At 43.2% G+C, this 22,001-nt stretch overlaps 17 non-coding genes across 17 annotated transcripts; all 17 read right to left on the bottom strand.

The window, feature by feature from the left end:
- Positions 1 to 626: 626 nt before the first annotated feature.
- Positions 627 to 768, bottom strand: LOC118940532. The gene has a single exon (XR_005037128.1). It is a non-coding gene; the product is annotated as a U4 spliceosomal RNA (small nuclear RNA).
- A 1,130-nt stretch (positions 769 to 1,898) lies between these two features.
- LOC118940531 lies at positions 1,899 to 2,040 on the bottom strand. Its single transcript, XR_005037127.1, has one exon. It is a non-coding gene; the product is annotated as a U4 spliceosomal RNA (small nuclear RNA).
- A 1,130-nt stretch (positions 2,041 to 3,170) lies between these two features.
- On the bottom strand, positions 3,171 to 3,312 carry LOC118940530. The gene has a single exon (XR_005037126.1). It is a non-coding gene; the product is annotated as a U4 spliceosomal RNA (small nuclear RNA).
- A 1,130-nt stretch (positions 3,313 to 4,442) lies between these two features.
- Positions 4,443 to 4,584, bottom strand: LOC118940554. The gene has a single exon (XR_005037149.1). It is a non-coding gene; the product is annotated as a U4 spliceosomal RNA (small nuclear RNA).
- A 1,130-nt stretch (positions 4,585 to 5,714) lies between these two features.
- On the bottom strand, positions 5,715 to 5,856 carry LOC118940545. The gene has a single exon (XR_005037140.1). It is a non-coding gene; the product is annotated as a U4 spliceosomal RNA (small nuclear RNA).
- Positions 5,857 to 6,987: 1,131 nt separating this feature from the next.
- Positions 6,988 to 7,129, bottom strand: LOC118940524. Its single transcript, XR_005037120.1, has one exon. It is a non-coding gene; the product is annotated as a U4 spliceosomal RNA (small nuclear RNA).
- Positions 7,130 to 8,260: 1,131 nt separating this feature from the next.
- On the bottom strand, positions 8,261 to 8,402 carry LOC118940523. Its single transcript, XR_005037119.1, has one exon. It is a non-coding gene; the product is annotated as a U4 spliceosomal RNA (small nuclear RNA).
- Positions 8,403 to 9,533: 1,131 nt separating this feature from the next.
- Positions 9,534 to 9,675, bottom strand: LOC118940522. The gene has a single exon (XR_005037118.1). It is a non-coding gene; the product is annotated as a U4 spliceosomal RNA (small nuclear RNA).
- Positions 9,676 to 10,806: 1,131 nt separating this feature from the next.
- LOC118940521 lies at positions 10,807 to 10,948 on the bottom strand. Its single transcript, XR_005037117.1, has one exon. It is a non-coding gene; the product is annotated as a U4 spliceosomal RNA (small nuclear RNA).
- Positions 10,949 to 12,079: 1,131 nt separating this feature from the next.
- Positions 12,080 to 12,221, bottom strand: LOC118940546. The gene has a single exon (XR_005037141.1). It is a non-coding gene; the product is annotated as a U4 spliceosomal RNA (small nuclear RNA).
- A 1,131-nt stretch (positions 12,222 to 13,352) lies between these two features.
- LOC118940529 lies at positions 13,353 to 13,494 on the bottom strand. The gene has a single exon (XR_005037125.1). It is a non-coding gene; the product is annotated as a U4 spliceosomal RNA (small nuclear RNA).
- A 1,131-nt stretch (positions 13,495 to 14,625) lies between these two features.
- Positions 14,626 to 14,767, bottom strand: LOC118940542. The gene has a single exon (XR_005037138.1). It is a non-coding gene; the product is annotated as a U4 spliceosomal RNA (small nuclear RNA).
- Positions 14,768 to 15,898: 1,131 nt separating this feature from the next.
- Positions 15,899 to 16,040, bottom strand: LOC118940520. Its single transcript, XR_005037116.1, has one exon. It is a non-coding gene; the product is annotated as a U4 spliceosomal RNA (small nuclear RNA).
- A 1,131-nt stretch (positions 16,041 to 17,171) lies between these two features.
- LOC118940519 lies at positions 17,172 to 17,313 on the bottom strand. The gene has a single exon (XR_005037115.1). It is a non-coding gene; the product is annotated as a U4 spliceosomal RNA (small nuclear RNA).
- A 1,131-nt stretch (positions 17,314 to 18,444) lies between these two features.
- Positions 18,445 to 18,586, bottom strand: LOC118940715. Its single transcript, XR_005037301.1, has one exon. It is a non-coding gene; the product is annotated as a U4 spliceosomal RNA (small nuclear RNA).
- Positions 18,587 to 19,717: 1,131 nt separating this feature from the next.
- On the bottom strand, positions 19,718 to 19,859 carry LOC118940714. Its single transcript, XR_005037300.1, has one exon. It is a non-coding gene; the product is annotated as a U4 spliceosomal RNA (small nuclear RNA).
- Positions 19,860 to 20,990: 1,131 nt separating this feature from the next.
- Positions 20,991 to 21,132, bottom strand: LOC118940713. The gene has a single exon (XR_005037299.1). It is a non-coding gene; the product is annotated as a U4 spliceosomal RNA (small nuclear RNA).
- Positions 21,133 to 22,001: the final 869 nt, after the last annotated feature.

Genomic DNA, 22,001 nt, shown 5'->3' with positions numbered 1-22,001 from the left:
CCTCATAGGCTATGATAATGCCACTGCGATAGAATATCAGAAATCTGCTATTCAAACTGCTTGCAGTATCTCGCACAGCTTCTCGGCAAACTGTATTATTTTTTGTTACATTGGTATGTCTAGCAGTTCGCCCCCTACCTAACACTGGTGGATTCTCGATTACATGTAATTAATGGCAAGGTGGGGTACTTGTTCAATAGATGTTCCCTTTTTTCCTGGACAAAACCAATATCGAGAGCAAAGCACTTTGGGTAATCAGCACCACTGGCTCAGCTGCAATGGGGGACGAACCCAAAACGTTTTCATGTAAATCTTGCCATAGCTGCCTCTAGAGGAGGCAAGACAAAGTGGGTCAAGTGGCTTTGGGTAACATACTACTTGCAACAATTCGAGGCAGTGTGGGGGCAAAACTGAAATTGTGGGCCTAAACCCGCTGTTGCTGAGTTCATTCTCCCGAACCCTACTTCTGACACAGCATATACTACTGACACCTTTTTTCTGTTTCTACCTAGTTGCAAGATAATGTTCAACTGTCAGCTGAAGCATCAAAAAGGTTATAGAATAAATGAGTTGGATGCAGCCCATGTTTGGTCTTGTCACTATCTTCTCTTTCACATGTATAGCAGTCTCACATAAGACTATCAAAAATTGCCAAGGCTGACTATATTTCAAGTCATCCCAAGCGGGGTATTGGGTTAAGTTTTCAACCAGCAATAATCACGCCTCAGATGGACTTCATAGGCTATGATATCGCCTCTGCGAAAGAATGATATATTACAGCTACTCAAACTGTTTACAGTGTTTTGCACAGCTTCTCCTTTAACGGTAACATTGTGTTTTAACATTGCAATGTCTAGCAGTTCGCCCCCTACCTACCACTTTGGTGGATTCTTGATGACATGTCATTCATGGCAAGGTGGGGTACTTATTCAATAGATGTTACCTTTTTCCAGTAGTATAAAAAACAATATCGAGAGCAAAGCATTTTGGGTAATCTGCACCACTGGCTCAGCTGCAATGGGTCGCAAACCCAAAACCTTTTCAACTCAACCTTGCCACCGCTGCCTCTAGTGGAAGTGTATAACGTGGCTAAGGGTACCTTACTTCTTGCAAGAATTAGAGGCAGTGTGGGGGCAAAACTGGAATTGTGGACCAATACCACCTGTTGCTGAACCTATTCTCCCCAAGACTACTTCTGACTATATTTCATGTCGTTCCAATGTAAAGTTTTGGGTTAAGTTGTCACCCAACAATAACCACTCCTCGGATGGACCTCATAGGCTATGATAATGCCACTGCGATAGAATATCAGAAATCTGCTATTCAAACTGCTTGCAGTATCTCGCACAGCTTCTCGGCAAACTGTATTATTTTTTGTTACATTGGTATGTCTAGCAGTTCGCCCCCTACCTAACACTGGTGGATTCTCGATTACATGTAATTAATGGCAAGGTGGGGTACTTGTTCAATAGATGTTCCCTTTTTTCCTGGACAAAACCAATATCGAGAGCAAAGCACTTTGGGTAATCAGCACCACTGGCTCAGCTGCAATGGGGGACGAACCCAAAACGTTTTCATGTAAATCTTGCCATAGCTGCCTCTAGAGGAGGCAAGACAAAGTGGGTCAAGTGGCTTTGGGTAACATACTACTTGCAACAATTCGAGGCAGTGTGGGGGCAAAACTGAAATTGTGGGCCTAAACCCGCTGTTGCTGAGTTCATTCTCCCGAACCCTACTTCTGACACAGCATATACTACTGACACCTTTTTTCTGTTTCTACCTAGTTGCAAGATAATGTTCAACTGTCAGCTGAAGCATCAAAAAGGTTATAGAATAAATGAGTTGGATGCAGCCCATGTTTGGTCTTGTCACTATCTTCTCTTTCACATGTATAGCAGTCTCACATAAGACTATCAAAAATTGCCAAGGCTGACTATATTTCAAGTCATCCCAAGCGGGGTATTGGGTTAAGTTTTCAACCAGCAATAATCACGCCTCAGATGGACTTCATAGGCTATGATATCGCCTCTGCGAAAGAATGATATATTACAGCTACTCAAACTGTTTACAGTGTTTTGCACAGCTTCTCCTTTAACGGTAACATTGTGTTTTAACATTGCAATGTCTAGCAGTTCGCCCCCTACCTACCACTTTGGTGGATTCTTGATGACATGTCATTCATGGCAAGGTGGGGTACTTATTCAATAGATGTTACCTTTTTCCAGTAGTATAAAAAACAATATCGAGAGCAAAGCATTTTGGGTAATCTGCACCACTGGCTCAGCTGCAATGGGTCGCAAACCCAAAACCTTTTCAACTCAACCTTGCCACCGCTGCCTCTAGTGGAAGTGTATAACGTGGCTAAGGGTACCTTACTTCTTGCAAGAATTAGAGGCAGTGTGGGGGCAAAACTGGAATTGTGGACCAATACCACCTGTTGCTGAACCTATTCTCCCCAAGACTACTTCTGACTATATTTCATGTCGTTCCAATGTAAAGTTTTGGGTTAAGTTGTCACCCAACAATAACCACTCCTCGGATGGACCTCATAGGCTATGATAATGCCACTGCGATAGAATATCAGAAATCTGCTATTCAAACTGCTTGCAGTATCTCGCACAGCTTCTCGGCAAACTGTATTATTTTTTGTTACATTGGTATGTCTAGCAGTTCGCCCCCTACCTAACACTGGTGGATTCTCGATTACATGTAATTAATGGCAAGGTGGGGTACTTGTTCAATAGATGTTCCCTTTTTTCCTGGACAAAACCAATATCGAGAGCAAAGCACTTTGGGTAATCAGCACCGCTGGCTCAGCTGCAATGGGGGACGAACCCAAAACCTTTTCATGTAAATCTTGCCATAGCTGCCTCTAGAGGAGGCAAGACAAAGTGGGTCAAGTGGCTTTGGGTAACATACTACTTGCAACAATTCGAGGCAGTGTGGGGGCAAAGCTGAAACTGTGGGCCCAAACCCGCTGTTGCTGAGTTCATTCTCCCGAACCCTACTTCTGACACAGCATATACTACTGACACCTTTTTTCTGTTTCTACCTAGTTGCAAGATAATGTTCAACTGTCAGCTGAAGCATCAAAAAGGTTATATAATAAATGAGCTGGATGCAGCCCATGTTTGGTCTTGTCACTATCTTCTCTTTCACATGTATAGCAGTCTCACATGAGACTATCAAAAATTGCCAAGGCTGACTATATTTCAAGTCATCCCAAGCGGGGTATTGGGTTAAGTTTTCAACCAGCAATAATCACGCCTCAGATGGACTTCATAGGCTATGATATCGCCTCTGCAAAATAATGATATATTACAGCTACTCAAACTGTTTACAGTGTTTTGCACAGCTTCTCCTTTAACGGTAACATTGTGTTTTAACATTGCAATGTCTAGCAGTTCGCCCCCTACCTACCACTTTGGTGGATTCTTGATGACATGTCATTCATGGCAAGGTGGGGTACTTATTCAATAGATGTTACCTTTTTCCAGTAGTAAAAAAAACAATATCGAGAGCAAAGCATTTTGGGTAATCTGCACCACTGGCTCAGCTGCAATGGGTCGCAAACCCAAAACCTTTTCAACTCAACCTTGCCACCGCTGCCTCTAGTGGAAGTGTATAACGTGGCTAAGGGTACCTTACTTCTTGCAAGAATTAGAGGCAGTGTGGGGGCAAAACTGGAATTGTGGACCAATACCACCTGTTGCTAAACCTATTCTCCCCAAGACTACTTCTGACTATATTTCATGTCGTTCCAATGTAAAGTTTTGGGTTAAGTTGTCACCCAACAATAACCACTCCTCGGATGGACCTCATAGGCTATGATAATGCCACTGCGATAGAATATCAGAAATCTGCTATTCAAACTGCTTGCAGTATCTCGCACAGCTTCTCGGCAAACTGTATTATTTTTTGTTACATTGGTATGTCTAGCAGTTCGCCCCCTACCTAACACTGGTGGATTCTCGATTACATGTAATTAATGGCAAGGTGGGGTACTTGTTCAATAGATGTTCCCTTTTTTCCTGGACAAAACCAATATCGAGAGCAAAGCACTTTGGGTAATCAGCACCGCTGGCTCAGCTGCAATGGGGGACGAACCCAAAACCTTTTTATGTAAATCTTGCCATAGCTGCCTCTAGAGGAGGCAAGACAAAGTGGGTCAAGTGGCTTTGGGTAACATACTACTTGCAACAATTCGAGGTAGTGTGGGGGCAAAGCTGAAATTGTGGGCCCAAACCCGCTGTTGCTGAGTTCATTCTCCCGAACCCTACTTCTGACACAGCATATACTACTGACACCTTTTTTCTGTTTCTACCTAGTTGCAAGATAATGTTCAACTGTCAGCTGAAGCATCAAAAAGGTTATAGAATAAATGAGTTGGATGCAGCCCATGTTTGGTCTTGTCACTATCTTCTCTTTCACATGTATAGCAGTCTCACATGAGACTATCAAAAATTGCCAAGGCTGACTATATTTCAAGTCATCCCAAGCAGGGTATTGGGTTAAGTTTTCAACCAGCAATAATCACGCCTCAGATTGACTTCATAGGCTATGATATCGCCTCTGTGAAAGAACGATATATTACAGCTACTCAAACTGTTTACAGTGTTTTGCACAGCTTCTCCTTTAACGGTAACATTGTGTTTTAACATTGCAATGTCTAGCAGTTCGCCCCCTACCTACCACTTTGGTGGATTCTTGATGACATGTCATTCATGGCAAGGTGGGGTACTTATTCAATAGATGTTACCTTTTTCCAGTAGTAAAAAAAACAATATCGAGAGCAAAGCATTTTGGGTAATCTGCACCACTGGCTCAGCTGCAATGGGTCGCAAACCCAAAACCTTTTCAACTCAACCTTGCCACCGCTGCCTCTAGTGGAAGTGTATAACGTGGCTAAGGGTACCTTACTTCTTGCAAGAATTAGAGGCAGTGTGGGGGCAAAACTGGAATTGTGGACCAATACCACCTGTTGCTGAACCTATTCTCCCCAAGACTACTTCTGACTATATTTCATGTCGTTCCAATGTAAAGTTTTGGGTTAAGTTGTCACCCAACAATAACCACTCCTCGGATGGACCTCATAGGCTATGATAATGCCACTGCGATAGAATATCAGAAATCTGCTATTCAAACTGCTTGCAGTATCTCGCACAGCTTCTCGGCAAACTGTATTATTTTTTGTTACATTGGTATGTCTAGCAGTTCGCCCCCTACCTAACACTGGTGGATTCTCGATTACATGTAATTAATGGCAAGGTGGGGTACTTGTTCAATAGATGTTCCCTTTTTTCCTGGACAAAACCAATATCGAGAGCAAAGCACTTTGGGTAATCAGCACCGCTGGCTCAGCTGCAATGGGGGACGAACCCAAAACCTTTTCATGTAAATCTTGCCATAGCTGCCTCTAGAGGAGGCAAGACAAAGTGGGTCAAGTGGCTTTGGGTAACATACTACTTGCAACAATTCGAGGTAGTGTGGGGGCAAAGCTGAAATTGTGGGCCCAAACCCGCTGTTGCTGAGTTCATTCTCCCGAACCCTACTTCTGACACAGCATATACTACTGACACCTTTTTTCTGTTTCTACCTAGTTGCAAGATAATGTTCAACTGTCAGCTGAAGCATCAAAAAGGTTATATAATAAATGAGCTGGATGCAGCCCATGTTTGGTCTTGTCACTATCTTCTCTTTCACATGTATAGCAGTCTCACATGAGACTATCAAAAATTGCCAAGGCTGACTATATTTCAAGTCATCCCAAACGGGGTATTGGGTTAAGTTTTCAACCAGCAATAATCACGCCTCAGATGGACTTCATAGGCTATGATATCACCTCTGCGAAAGAATGATATATTACAGCTACTCAAACTGTTTACAGTGTTTTGCACAGCTTCTCCTTTAACGGTAACATTGTGTTTTAACATTGCAATGTCTAGCAGTTCGCCCCCTACCTACCACTTTGGTGGATTCTTGATGACATGTCATTCATGGCAAGGTGGGGTACTTATTCAATAGATGTTACCTTTTTCCAGTAGTAAAAAAAACAATATCGAGAGCAAAGCATTTTGGGTAATCTGCACCACTGGCTCAGCTGCAATGGGTCGCAAACCCAAAACCTTTTCAACTCAACCTTGCCACCGCTGCCTCTAGTGGAAGTGTATAACGTGGCTAAGGGTACCTTACTTCTTGCAAGAATTAGAGGCAGTGTGGGGGGCAAAACTGGAATTGTGGACCAATACCACCTGTTGCTGAACCTATTCTCCCCAAGACTACTTCTGACTATATTTCATGTCGTTCCAATGTAAAGTTTTGGGTTAAGTTGTCACCCAACAATAACCACTCCTCGGATGGACCTCATAGGCTATGATAATGCCACTGCGATAGAATATCAGAAATCTGCTATTCAAACTGCTTGCAGTATCTCGCACAGCTTCTCGGCAAACTGTATTATTTTTTGTTACATTGGTATGTCTAGCAGTTCGCCCCCTACCTAACACTGGTGGATTCTCGATTACATGTAATTAATGGCAAGGTGGGGTACTTGTTCAATAGATGTTCCCTTTTTTCCTGGACAAAACCAATATCGAGAGCAAAGCACTTTGGGTAATCAGCACCGCTGGCTCAGCTGCAATGGGGGACGAACCCAAAACCTTTTCATGTAAATCTTGCCATAGCTGCCTCTAGAGGAGGCAAGACAAAGTGGGTCAAGTGGCTTTGGGTAACATACTACTTGCAACAATTCGAGGCAGTGTGGGGGCAAAGCTGAAACTGTGGGCCCAAACCCGCTGTTGCTGAGTTCATTCTCCCGAACCCTACTTCTGACACAGCATATACTACTGACACCTTTTTTCTGTTTCTACCTAGTTGCAAGATAATGTTCAACTGTCAGCTGAAGCATCAAAAAGGTTATATAATAAATGAGCTGGATGCAGCCCATGTTTGGTCTTGTCACTATCTTCTCTTTCACATGTATAGCAGTCTCACATGAGACTATCAAAAATTGCCAAGGCTGACTATATTTCAAGTCATCCCAAGCGGGGTATTGGGTTAAGTTTTCAACCAGCAATAATCACGCCTCAGATGGACTTCATAGGCTATGATATCGCCTCTGCGAAAGAATGATATATTACAGCTACTCAAACTGTTTACAGTGTTTTGCACAGCTTCTCCTTTAACGGTAACATTGTGTTTTAACATTGCAATGTCTAGCAGTTCGCCCCCTACCTACCACTTTGGTGGATTCTTGATGACATGTCATTCATGGCAAGGTGGGGTACTTATTCAATAGATGTTACCTTTTTCCAGTAGTAAAAAAAACAATATCGAGAGCAAAGCATTTTGGGTAATCTGCACCACTGGCTCAGCTGCAATGGGTCGCAAACCCAAAACCTTTTCAACTCAACCTTGCCACCGCTGCCTCTAGTGGAAGTGTATAACGTGGCTAAGGGTACCTTACTTCTTGCAAGAATTAGAGGCAGTGTGGGGGGCAAAACTGGAATTGTGGACCAATACCACCTGTTGCTGAACCTATTCTCCCCAAGACTACTTCTGACTATATTTCATGTCGTTCCAATGTAAAGTTTTGGGTTAAGTTGTCACCCAACAATAACCACTCCTCGGATGGACCTCATAGGCTATGATAATGCCACTGCGATAGAATATCAGAAATCTGCTATTCAAACTGCTTGCAGTATCTCGCACAGCTTCTCGGCAAACTGTATTATTTTTTGTTACATTGGTATGTCTAGCAGTTCGCCCCCTACCTAACACTGGTGGATTCTCGATTACATGTAATTAATGGCAAGGTGGGGTACTTGTTCAATAGATGTTCCCTTTTTTCCTGGACAAAACCAATATCGAGAGCAAAGCACTTTGGGTAATCAGCACCGCTGGCTCAGCTGCAATGGGGGACGAACCCAAAACCTTTTCATGTAAATCTTGCCATAGCTGCCTCTAGAGGAGGCAAGACAAAGTGGGTCAAGTGGCTTTGGGTAACATACTACTTGCAACAATTCGAGGCAGTGTGGGGGCAAAGCTGAAACTGTGGGCCCAAACCCGCTGTTGCTGAGTTCATTCTCCCGAACCCTACTTCTGACACAGCATATACTACTGACACCTTTTTTCTGTTTCTACCTAGTTGCAAGATAATGTTCAACTGTCAGCTGAAGCATCAAAAAGGTTATATAATAAATGAGCTGGATGCAGCCCATGTTTGGTCTTGTCACTATCTTCTCTTTCACATGTATAGCAGTCTCACATGAGACTATCAAAAATTGCCAAGGCTGACTATATTTCAAGTCATCCCAAGCGGGGTATTGGGTTAAGTTTTCAACCAGCAATAATCACGCCTCAGATGGACTTCATAGGCTATGATATCGCCTCTGCGAAAGAATGATATATTACAGCTACTCAAACTGTTTACAGTGTTTTGCACAGCTTCTCCTTTAACGGTAACATTGTGTTTTAACATTGCAATGTCTAGCAGTTCGCCCCCTACCTACCACTTTGGTGGATTCTTGATGACATGTCATTCATGGCAAGGTGGGGTACTTATTCAATAGATGTTACCTTTTTCCAGTAGTAAAAAAAACAATATCGAGAGCAAAGCATTTTGGGTAATCTGCACCACTGGCTCAGCTGCAATGGGTCGCAAACCCAAAACCTTTTCAACTCAACCTTGCCACCGCTGCCTCTAGTGGAAGTGTATAACGTGGCTAAGGGTACCTTACTTCTTGCAAGAATTAGAGGCAGTGTGGGGGGCAAAACTGGAATTGTGGACCAATACCACCTGTTGCTGAACCTATTCTCCCCAAGACTACTTCTGACTATATTTCATGTCGTTCCAATGTAAAGTTTTGGGTTAAGTTGTCACCCAACAATAACCACTCCTCGGATGGACCTCATAGGCTATGATAATGCCACTGCGATAGAATATCAGAAATCTGCTATTCAAACTGCTTGCAGTATCTCGCACAGCTTCTCGGCAAACTGTATTATTTTTTGTTACATTGGTATGTCTAGCAGTTCGCCCCCTACCTAACACTGGTGGATTCTCGATTACATGTAATTAATGGCAAGGTGGGGTACTTGTTCAATAGATGTTCCCTTTTTTCCTGGACAAAACCAATATCGAGAGCAAAGCACTTTGGGTAATCAGCACCGCTGGCTCAGCTGCAATGGGGGACGAACCCAAAACCTTTTCATGTAAATCTTGCCATAGCTGCCTCTAGAGGAGGCAAGACAAAGTGGGTCAAGTGGCTTTGGGTAACATACTACTTGCAACAATTCGAGGCAGTGTGGGGGCAAAGCTGAAACTGTGGGCCCAAACCCGCTGTTGCTGAGTTCATTCTCCCGAACCCTACTTCTGACACAGCATATACTACTGACACCTTTTTTCTGTTTCTACCTAGTTGCAAGATAATGTTCAACTGTCAGCTGAAGCATCAAAAAGGTTATATAATAAATGAGCTGGATGCAGCCCATGTTTGGTCTTGTCACTATCTTCTCTTTCACATGTATAGCAGTCTCACATGAGACTATCAAAAATTGCCAAGGCTGACTATATTTCAAGTCATCCCAAGCGGGGTATTGGGTTAAGTTTTCAACCAGCAATAATCACGCCTCAGATGGACTTCATAGGCTATGATATCGCCTCTGCGAAAGAATGATATATTACAGCTACTCAAACTGTTTACAGTGTTTTGCACAGCTTCTCCTTTAACGGTAACATTGTGTTTTAACATTGCAATGTCTAGCAGTTCGCCCCCTACCTACCACTTTGGTGGATTCTTGATGACATGTCATTCATGGCAAGGTGGGGTACTTATTCAATAGATGTTACCTTTTTCCAGTAGTAAAAAAAACAATATCGAGAGCAAAGCATTTTGGGTAATCTGCACCACTGGCTCAGCTGCAATGGGTCGCAAACCCAAAACCTTTTCAACTCAACCTTGCCACCGCTGCCTCTAGTGGAAGTGTATAACGTGGCTAAGGGTACCTTACTTCTTGCAAGAATTAGAGGCAGTGTGGGGGGCAAAACTGGAATTGTGGACCAATACCACCTGTTGCTGAACCTATTCTCCCCAAGACTACTTCTGACTATATTTCATGTCGTTCCAATGTAAAGTTTTGGGTTAAGTTGTCACCCAACAATAACCACTCCTCGGATGGACCTCATAGGCTATGATAATGCCACTGCGATAGAATATCAGAAATCTGCTATTCAAACTGCTTGCAGTATCTCGCACAGCTTCTCGGCAAACTGTATTATTTTTTGTTACATTGGTATGTCTAGCAGTTCGCCCCCTACCTAACACTGGTGGATTCTCGATTACATGTAATTAATGGCAAGGTGGGGTACTTGTTCAATAGATGTTCCCTTTTTTCCTGGACAAAACCAATATCGAGAGCAAAGCACTTTGGGTAATCAGCACCGCTGGCTCAGCTGCAATGGGGGACGAACCCAAAACCTTTTCATGTAAATCTTGCCATAGCTGCCTCTAGAGGAGGCAAGACAAAGTGGGTCAAGTGGCTTTGGGTAACATACTACTTGCAACAATTCGAGGCAGTGTGGGGGCAAAGCTGAAACTGTGGGCCCAAACCCGCTGTTGCTGAGTTCATTCTCCCGAACCCTACTTCTGACACAGCATATACTACTGACACCTTTTTTCTGTTTCTACCTAGTTGCAAGATAATGTTCAACTGTCAGCTGAAGCATCAAAAAGGTTATATAATAAATGAGCTGGATGCAGCCCATGTTTGGTCTTGTCACTATCTTCTCTTTCACATGTATAGCAGTCTCACATGAGACTATCAAAAATTGCCAAGGCTGACTATATTTCAAGTCATCCCAAGCGGGGTATTGGGTTAAGTTTTCAACCAGCAATAATCACGCCTCAGATGGACTTCATAGGCTATGATATCGCCTCTGCGAAAGAATGATATATTACAGCTACTCAAACTGTTTACAGTGTTTTGCACAGCTTCTCCTTTAACGGTAATATTGTGTTTTAACATTGCAATGTCTAGCAGTTCGCCCCCTACCTACCACTTTGGTGGATTCTTGATGACATGTCATTCATGGCAAGGTGGGGTACTTATTCAATAGATGTTACCTTTTTCCAGTAGTAAAAAAAACAATATCGAGAGCAAAGCATTTTGGGTAATCTGCACCACTGGCTCAGCTGCAATGGGTCGCAAACCCAAAACCTTTTCAACTCAACCTTGCCACCGCTGCCTCTAGTGGAAGTGTATAACGTGGCTAAGGGTACCTTACTTCTTGCAAGAATTAGAGGCAGTGTGGGGGGCAAAACTGGAATTGTGGACCAATACCACCTGTTGCTGAACCTATTCTCCCCAAGACTACTTCTGACTATATTTCATGTCGTTCCAATGTAAAGTTTTGGGTTAAGTTGTCACCCAACAATAACCACTCCTCGGATGGACCTCATAGGCTATGATAATGCCACTGCGATAGAATATCAGAAATCTGCTATTCAAACTGCTTGCAGTATCTCGCACAGCTTCTCGGCAAACTGTATTATTTTTTGTTACATTGGTATGTCTAGCAGTTCGCCCCCTACCTAACACTGGTGGATTCTCGATTACATGTAATTAATGGCAAGGTGGGGTACTTGTTCAATAGATGTTCCCTTTTTTCCTGGACAAAACCAATATCGAGAGCAAAGCACTTTGGGTAATCAGCACCGCTGGCTCAGCTGCAATGGGGGACGAACCCAAAACCTTTTCATGTAAATCTTGCCATAGCTGCCTCTAGAGGAGGCAAGACAAAGTGGGTCAAGTGGCTTTGGGTAACATACTACTTGCAACAATTCGAGGCAGTGTGGGGGCAAAGCTGAAACTGTGGGCCCAAACCCGCTGTTGCTGAGTTCATTCTCCCGAACCCTACTTCTGACACAGCATATACTACTGACACCTTTTTTCTGTTTCTACCTAGTTGCAAGATAATGTTCAACTGTCAGCTGAAGCATCAAAAAGGTTATATAATAAATGAGCTGGATGCAGCCCATGTTTGGTCTTGTCACTATCTTCTCTTTCACATGTATAGCAGTCTCACATCAGACTATCAAAAATTGCCAAGGCTGACTATATTTCAAGTCATCCCAAGCGGGGTATTGGGTTAAGTTTTCAACCAGCAATAATCATGCCTCAGATGGACTTCATAGGCTATGATATCGCCTCTGCGAAAGAATGATATATTACAGCTACTCAAACTGTTTACAGTGTTTTGCACAGCTTCTCCTTTAACGGTAATATTGTGTTTTAACATTGCAATGTCTAGCAGTTCGCCCCCTACCTACCACTTTGGTGGATTCTTGATGACATGTCATTCATGGCAAGGTGGGGTACTTATTCAATAGATGTTACCTTTTTCCAGTAGTAAAAAAAACAATATCGAGAGCAAAGCATTTTGGGTAATCTGCACCACTGGCTCAGCTGCAATGGGTCGCAAACCCAAAACCTTTTCAACTCAACCTTGCCACCGCTGCCTCTAGTGGAAGTGTATAACGTGGCTAAGGGTACCTTACTTCTTGCAAGAATTAGAGGCAGTGTGGGGGGCAAAACTGGAATTGTGGACCAATACCACCTGTTGCTGAACCTATTCTCCCCAAGACTACTTCTGACTATATTTCATGTCGTTCCAATGTAAAGTTTTGGGTTAAGTTGTCACCCAACAATAACCACTCCTCGGATGGACCTCATAGGCTATGATAATGCCACTGCGATAGAATATCAGAAATCTGCTATTCAAACTGCTTGCAGTATCTCGCACAGCTTCTCGGCAAACTGTATTATTTTTTGTTACATTGGTATGTCTAGCAGTTCGCCCCCTACCTAACACTGGTGGATTCTCGATTACATGTAATTAATGGCAAGGTGGGGTACTTGTTCAATAGATGTTCCCTTTTTTCCTGGACAAAACCAATATCGAGAGCAAAGCACTTTGGGTAATCAGCACCGCTGGCTCAGCTGCAATGGGGGACGAACCCAAAACCTTTTCATGTAAATCTTGCCATAGCTGCCTCTAGAGGAGGCAAGACAAAGTGGGTCAAGTGGCTTTGGGTAACATACTACTTGCAACAATTCGAGGCAGTGTGGGGGCAAAGCTGAAACTGTGGGCCCAAACCCGCTGTTGCTGAGTTCATTCTCCCGAACCCTACTTCTGACACAGCATATACTACTGACACCTTTTTTCTGTTTCTACCTAGTTGCAAGATAATGTTCAACTGTCAGCTGAAGCATCAAAAAGGTTATATAATAAATGAGCTGGATGCAGCCCATGTTTGGTCTTGTCACTATCTTCTCTTTCACATGTATAGCAGTCTCACATGAGACTATCAAAAATTGCCAAGGCTGACTATATTTCAAGTCATCCCAAGCGGGGTATTGGGTTAAGTTTTCAACCAGCAATAATCACGCCTCAGATGGACTTCATAGGCTATGATATCACCTCTGCGAAAGAATGATATATTACAGCTACTCAAACTGTTTACAGTGTTTTGCACAGCTTCTCCTTTAACGGTAATATTGTGTTTTAACATTGCAATGTCTAGCAGTTCGCCCCCTACCTACCACTTTGGTGGATTCTTGATGACATGTCATTCATGGCAAGGTGGGGTACTTATTCAATAGATGTTACCTTTTTCCAGTAGTAAAAAAAACAATATCGAGAGCAAAGCATTTTGGGTAATCTGCACCACTGGCTCAGCTGCAATGGGTCGCAAACCCAAAACCTTTTCAACTCAACCTTGCCACCGCTGCCTCTAGTGGAAGTGTATAACGTGGCTAAGGGTACCTTACTTCTTGCAAGAATTAGAGGCAGTGTGGGGGGCAAAACTGGAATTGTGGACCAATACCACCTGTTGCTGAACCTATTCTCCCCAAGACTACTTCTGACTATATTTCATGTCGTTCCAATGTAAAGTTTTGGGTTAAGTTGTCACCCAACAATAACCACTCCTCGGATGGACCTCATAGGCTATGATAATGCCACTGCGATAGAATATCAGAAATCTGCTATTCAAACTGCTTGCAGTATCTCGCACAGCTTCTCGGCAAACTGTATTATTTTTTGTTACATTGGTATGTCTAGCAGTTCGCCCCCTACCTAACACTGGTGGATTCTCGATTACATGTAATTAATGGCAAGGTGGGGTACTTGTTCAATAGATGTTCCCTTTTTTCCTGGACAAAACCAATATCGAGAGCAAAGCACTTTGGGTAATCAGCACCGCTGGCTCAGCTGCAATGGGGGACGAACCCAAAACCTTTTCATGTAAATCTTGCCATAGCTGCCTCTAGAGGAGGCAAGACAAAGTGGGTCAAGTGGCTTTGGGTAACATACTACTTGCAACAATTCGAGGCAGTGTGGGGGCAAAGCTGAAACTGTGGGCCCAAACCCGCTGTTGCTGAGTTCATTCTCCCGAACCCTACTTCTGACACAGCATATACTACTGACACCTTTTTTCTGTTTCTACCTAGTTGCAAGATAATGTTCAACTGTCAGCTGAAGCATCAAAAAGGTTATATAATAAATGAGCTGGATGCAGCCCATGTTTGGTCTTGTCACTATCTTCTCTTTCACATGTATAGCAGTCTCACATGAGACTATCAAAAATTGCCAAGGCTGACTATATTTCAAGTCATCCCAAGCGGGGTATTGGGTTAAGTTTTCAACCAGCAATAATCACACCTCAGATGGACTTCATAGGCTATGATATCGCCTCTGCGAAAGAATGATATATTACAGCTACTCAAACTGTTTACAGTGTTTTGCACAGCTTCTCCTTTAACGGTAATATTGTGTTTTAACATTGCAATGTCTAGCAGTTCGCCCCCTACCTACCACTTTGGTGGATTCTTGATGACATGTCATTCATGGCAAGGTGGGGTACTTATTCAATAGATGTTACCTTTTTCCAGTAGTAAAAAAAACAATATCGAGAGCAAAGCATTTTGGGTAATCTGCACCACTGGCTCAGCTGCAATGGGTCGCAAACCCAAAACCTTTTCAACTCAACCTTGCCACCGCTGCCTCTAGTGGAAGTGTATAACGTGGCTAAGGGTACCTTACTTCTTGCAAGAATTAGAGGCAGTGTGGGGGGCAAAACTGGAATTGTGGACCAATACCACCTGTTGCTGAACCTATTCTCCCCAAGACTACTTCTGACTATATTTCATGTCGTTCCAATGTAAAGTTTTGGGTTAAGTTGTCACCCAACAATAACCACTCCTCGGATGGACCTCATAGGCTATGATAATGCCACTGCGATAGAATATCAGAAATCTGCTATTCAAACTGCTTGCAGTATCTCGCACAGCTTCTCGGCAAACTGTATTATTTTTTGTTACATTGGTATGTCTAGCAGTTCGCCCCCTACCTAACACTGGTGGATTCTCGATTACATGTAATTAATGGCAAGGTGGGGTACTTGTTCAATAGATGTTCCCTTTTTTCCTGGACAAAACCAATATCGAGAGCAAAGCACTTTGGGTAATCAGCACCGCTGGCTCAGCTGCAATGGGGGACGAACCCAAAACCTTTTCATGTAAATCTTGCCATAGCTGCCTCTAGAGGAGGCAAGACAAAGTGGGTCAAGTGGCTTTGGGTAACATACTACTTGCAACAATTCGAGGCAGTGTGGGGGCAAAGCTGAAACTGTGGGCCCAAACCCGCTGTTGCTGAGTTCATTCTCCCGAACCCTACTTCTGACACAGCATATACTACTGACACCTTTTTTCTGTTTCTACCTAGTTGCAAGATAATGTTCAACTGTCAGCTGAAGCATCAAAAAGGTTATATAATAAATGAGCTGGATGCAGCCCATGTTTGGTCTTGTCACTATCTTCTCTTTCACATGTATAGCAGTCTCACATGAGACTATCAAAAATTGCCAAGGCTGACTATATTTCAAGTCATCCCAAGCGGGGTATTGGGTTAAGTTTTCAACCAGCAATAATCACGCCTCAGATGGACTTCATAGGCTATGATATCGCCTCTGCGAAAGAATGATATATTACAGCTACTCAAACTGTTTACAGTGTTTTGCACAGCTTCTCCTTTAACGGTAATATTGTGTTTTAACATTGCAATGTCTAGCAGTTCGCCCCCTACCTACCACTTTGGTGGATTCTTGATGACATGTCATTCATGGCAAGGTGGGGTACTTATTCAATAGATGTTACCTTTTTCCAGTAGTAAAAAAAACAATATCGAGAGCAAAGCATTTTGGGTAATCTGCACCACTGGCTCAGCTGCAATGGGTCGCAAACCCAAAACCTTTTCAACTCAACCTTGCCACCGCTGCCTCTAGTGGAAATGTATAACGTGGCTAAGGGTACCTTACTTCTTGCAAGAATTAGAGGCAGTGTGGGGGGCAAAACTGGAATTGTGGACCAATACCACCTGTTGCTGAACCTATTCTCCCCAAGACTACTTCTGACTATATTTCATGTCGTTCCAATGTAAAGTTTTGGGTTAAGTTGTCACCCAACAATAACCACTCCTCGGATGGACCTCATAGGCTATGATAATGCCACTGCGATAGAATATCAGAAATCTGCTATTCAAACTGCTTGCAGTATCTCGCACAGCTTCTCGGCAAACTGTATTATTTTTTGTTACATTGGTATGTCTAGCAGTTCGCCCCCTACCTAACACTGGTGGATTCTCGATTACATGTAATTAATGGCAAGGTGGGGTACTTGTTCAATAGATGTTCCCTTTTTTCCTGGACAAAACCAATATCGAGAGCAAAGCACTTTGGGTAATCAGCACCGCTGGCTCAGCTGCAATGGGGGACGAACCCAAAACCTTTTCATGTAAATCTTGCCATAGCTGCCTCTAGAGGAGGCAAGACAAAGTGGGTCAAGTGGCTTTGGGTAACATACTACTTGCAACAATTCGAGGCAGTGTGGGGGCAAAGCTGAAACTGTGGGCCCAAACCCGCTGTTGCTGAGTTCATTCTCCCGAACCCTACTTCTGACACAGCATATACTACTGACACCTTTTTTCTGTTTCTACCTAGTTGCAAGATAATGTTCAACTGTCAGCTGAAGCATCAAAAAGGTTATATAATAAATGAGCTGGATGCAGCCCATGTTTGGTCTTGTCACTATCTTCTCTTTCACATGTATAGCAGTCTCACATGAGACTATCAAAAATTGCCAAGGCTGACTATATTTCAAGTCATCCCAAGCGGGGTATTGGGTTAAGTTTTCAACCAGCAATAATCACGCCTCAGATGGACTTCATAGGCTATGATATCGCCTCTGCGAAAGAATGATATATTACAGCTACTCAAACTGTTTACAGTGTTTTGCACAGCTTCTCCTTTAACGGTAATATTGTGTTTTAACATTGCAATGTCTAGCAGTTCGCCCCCTACCTACCACTTTGGTGGATTCTTGATGACATGTCATTCATGGCAAGGTGGGGTACTTATTCAATAGATGTTACCTTTTTCCAGTAGTAAAAAAAACAATATCGAGAGCAAAGCATTTTGGGTAATCTGCACCACTGGCTCAGCTGCAATGGGTCGCAAACCCAAAACCTTTTCAACTCAACCTTGCCACCGCTGCCTCTAGTGGAAGTGTATAACGTGGCTAAGGGTACCTTACTTCTTGCAAGAATTAGAGGCAGTGTGGGGGGCAAAACTGGAATTGTGGACCAATACCACCTGTTGCTGAACCTATTCTCCCCAAGACTACTTCTGACTATATTTCATGTCGTTCCAATGTAAAGTTTTGGGTTAAGTTGTCACCCAACAATAACCACTCCTCGGATGGACCTCATAGGCTATGATAATGCCACTGCGATAGAATATCAGAAATCTGCTATTCAAACTGCTTGCAGTATCTCGCACAGCTTCTCGGCAAACTGTATTATTTTTTGTTACATTGGTATGTCTAGCAGTTCGCCCCCTACCTAACACTGGTGGATTCTCGATTACATGTAATTAATGGCAAGGTGGGGTACTTGTTCAATAGATGTTCCCTTTTTTCCTGGACAAAACCAATATCGAGAGCAAAGCACTTTGGGTAATCAGCACCGCTGGCTCAGCTGCAATGGGGGACGAACCCAAAACCTTTTCATGTAAATCTTGCCATAGCTGCCTCTAGAGGAGGCAAGACAAAGTGGGTCAAGTGGCTTTGGGTAACATACTACTTGCAACAATTCGAGGCAGTGTGGGGGCAAAGCTGAAACTGTGGGCCCAAACCCGCTGTTGCTGAGTTCATTCTCCCGAACCCTACTTCTGACACAGCATATACTACTGACACCTTTTTTCTGTTTCTACCTAGTTGCAAGATAATGTTCAACTGTCAGCTGAAGCATCAAAAAGGTTATATAATAAATGAGCTGGATGCAGCCCATGTTTGGTCTTGTCACTATCTTCTCTTTCACATGTATAGCAGTCTCACATGAGACTATCAAAAATTGCCAAGGCTGACTATATTTCAAGTCATCCCAAGCGGGGTATTGGGTTAAGTTTTCAACCAGCAATAATCACGCCTCAGATGGACTTCATAGGCTATGATATCGCCTCTGCGAAAGAATGATATATTACAGCTACTCAAACTGTTTACAGTGTTTTGCACAGCTTCTCCTTTAACGGTAATATTGTGTTTTAACATTGCAATGTCTAGCAGTTCGCCCCCTACCTACCACTTTGGTGGATTCTTGATGACATGTCATTCATGGCAAGGTGGGGTACTTATTCAATAGATGTTACCTTTTTCCAGTAGTAAAAAAAACAATATCGAGAGCAAAGCATTTTGGGTAATCTGCACCACTGGCTCAGCTGCAATGGGTCGCAAACCCAAAACCTTTTCAACTCAACCTTGCCACCGCTGCCTCTAGTGGAAGTGTATAACGTGGCTAAGGGTACCTTACTTCTTGCAAGAATTAGAGGCAGTGTGGGGGGCAAAACTGGAATTGTGGACCAATACCACCTGTTGCTGAACCTATTCTCCCCAAGACTACTTCTGACTATATTTCATGTCGTTCCAATGTAAAGTTTTGGGTTAAGTTGTCACCCAACAATAACCACTCCTCGGATGGACCTCATAGGCTATGATAATGCCACTGCGATAGAATATCAGAAATCTGCTATTCAAACTGCTTGCAGTATCTCGCACAGCTTCTCGGCAAACTGTATTATTTTTTGTTACATTGGTATGTCTAGCAGTTCGCCCCCTACCTAACACTGGTGGATTCTCGATTACATGTAATTAATGGCAAGGTGGGGTACTTGTTCAATAGATGTTCCCTTTTTTCCTGGACAAAACCAATATCGAGAGCAAAGCACTTTGGGTAATCAGCACCGCTGGCTCAGCTGCAATGGGGGACGAACCCAAAACCTTTTCATGTAAATCTTGCCATAGCTGCCTCTAGAGGAGGCAAGACAAAGTGGGTCAAGTGGCTTTGGGTAACATACTACTTGCAACAATTCGAGGCAGTGTGGGGGCAAAGCTGAAACTGTGGGCCCAAACCCGCTGTTGCTGAGTTCATTCTCCCGAACCCTACTTCTGACACAGCATATACTACTGACACCTTTTTTCTGTTTCTACCTAGTTGCAAGATAATGTTCAACTGTCAGCTGAAGCATCAAAAAGGTTATATAATAAATGAGCTGGATGCAGCCCATGTTTGGTCTTGTCACTATCTTCTCTTTCACATGTATAGCAGTCTCACATGAGACTATCAAAAATTGCCAAGGCTGACTATATTTCAAGTCATCCCAAGCGGGGTATTGGGTTAAGTTTTCAACCAGCAATAATCACGCCTCAGATGGACTTCATAGGCTATGATATCGCCTCTGCGAAAGAATGATATATTACAGCTACTCAAACTGTTTACAGTGTTTTGCACAGCTTCTCCTTTAACGGTAATATTGTGTTTTAACATTGCAATGTCTAGCAGTTCGCCCCCTACCTACCACTTTGGTGGATTCTTGATGACATGTCATTCATGGCAAGGTGGGGTACTTATTCAATAGATGTTACCTTTTTCCAGTAGTAAAAAAAACAATATCGAGAGCAAAGCATTTTGGGTAATCTGCACCACTGGCTCAGCTGCAATGGGTCGCAAACCCAAAACCTTTTCAACTCAACCTTGCCACCGCTGCCTCTAGTGGAAGTGTATAACGTGGCTAAGGGTACCTTACTTCTTGCAAGAATTAGAGGCAGTGTGGGGGGCAAAACTGGAATTGTGGACCAATACCACCTGTTGCTGAACCTATTCTCCCCAAGACTACTTCTGACTATATTTCATGTCGTTCCAATGTAAAGTTTTGGGTTAAGTTGTCACCCAACAATAACCACTCCTCGGATGGACCTCATAGGCTATGATAATGCCACTGCGATAGAATATCAGAAATCTGCTATTCAAACTGCTTGCAGTATCTCGCACAGCTTCTCGGCAAACTGTATTATTTTTTGTTACATTGGTATGTCTAGCAGTTCGCCCCCTACCTAACACTGGTGGATTCTCGATTACATGTAATTAATGGCAAGGTGGGGTACTTGTTCAATAGATGTTCCCTTTTTTCCTGGACAAAACCAATATCGAGAGCAAAGCACTTTGGGTAATCAGCACCGCTGGCTCAGCTGCAATGGGGGACGAACCCAAAACCTTTTCATGTAAATCTTGCCATAGCTGCCTCTAGAGGAGGCAAGACAAAGTGGGTCAAGTGGCTTTGGGTAACATACTACTTGCAACAATTCGAGGCAGTGTGGGGGCAAAGCTGAAACTGTGGGCCCAAACCCGCTGTTGCTGAGTTCATTCTCCCGAACCCTACTTCTGACACAGCATATACTACTGACACCTTTTTTCTGTTTCTACCTAGTTGCAAGATAATGTTCAACTGTCAGCTGAAGCATCAAAAAGGTTATATAATAAATGAGCTGGATGCAGCCCATGTTTGGTCTTGTCACTATCTTCTCTTTCACATGTATAGCAGTCTCACATGAGACTATCAAAAATTGCCAAGGCTGACTATATTTCAAGTCATCCCAAGCGGGGTATTGGGTTAAGTTTTCAACCAGCAATAATCACGCCTCAGATGGACTTCATAGGCTATGATATCGCCTCTGCGAAAGAATGATATATTACAGCTACTCAAACTGTTTACAGTGTTTTGCACAGCTTCTCCTTTAACGGTAATATTGTGTTTTAACATTGCAATGTCTAGCAGTTCGCCCCCTACCTACCACTTTGGTGGATTCTTGATGACATGTCATTCATGGCAAGGTGGGGTACTTATTCAATAGATGTTACCTTTTTCCAGTAGTAAAAAAAACAATATCGAGAGCAAAGCATTTTGGGTAATCTGCACCACTGGCTCAGCTGCAATGGGTCGCAAACCCAAAACCTTTTCAACTCAACCTTGCCACCGCTGCCTCTAGTGGAAGTGTATAACGTGGCTAAGGGTACCTTACTTCTTGCAAGAATTAGAGGCAGTGTGGGGGGCAAAACTGGAATTGTGGACCAATACCACCTGTTGCTGAACCTATTCTCCCCAAGACTACTTCTGACTATATTTCATGTCGTTCCAATGTAAAGTTTTGGGTTAAGTTGTCACCCAACAATAACCACTCCTCGGATGGACCTCATAGGCTATGATAATGCCACTGCGATAGAATATCAGAAATCTGCTATTCAAACTGCTTGCAGTATCTCGCACAGCTTCTCGGCAAACTGTATTATTTTTTGTTACATTGGTATGTCTAGCAGTTCGCCCCCTACCTAACACTGGTGGATTCTCGATTACATGTAATTAATGGCAAGGTGGGGTACTTGTTCAATAGATGTTCCCTTTTTTCCTGGACAAAACCAATATCGAGAGCAAAGCACTTTGGGTAATCAGCACCGCTGGCTCAGCTGCAATGGGGGACGAACCCAAAACCTTTTCATGTAAATCTTGCCATAGCTGCCTCTAGAGGAGGCAAGACAAAGTGGGTCAAGTGGCTTT

The sequence above is a fragment of the Oncorhynchus mykiss genome, chromosome 17, assembly GCF_013265735.2.
Source record: "Oncorhynchus mykiss isolate Arlee chromosome 17, USDA_OmykA_1.1, whole genome shotgun sequence".
NCBI lineage: Eukaryota > Metazoa > Chordata > Actinopteri > Salmoniformes > Salmonidae > Oncorhynchus > Oncorhynchus mykiss.
Note: the sequence above shows the minus strand (reverse complement) of the source record. Positions and strands in the feature narration are given on the sequence as shown.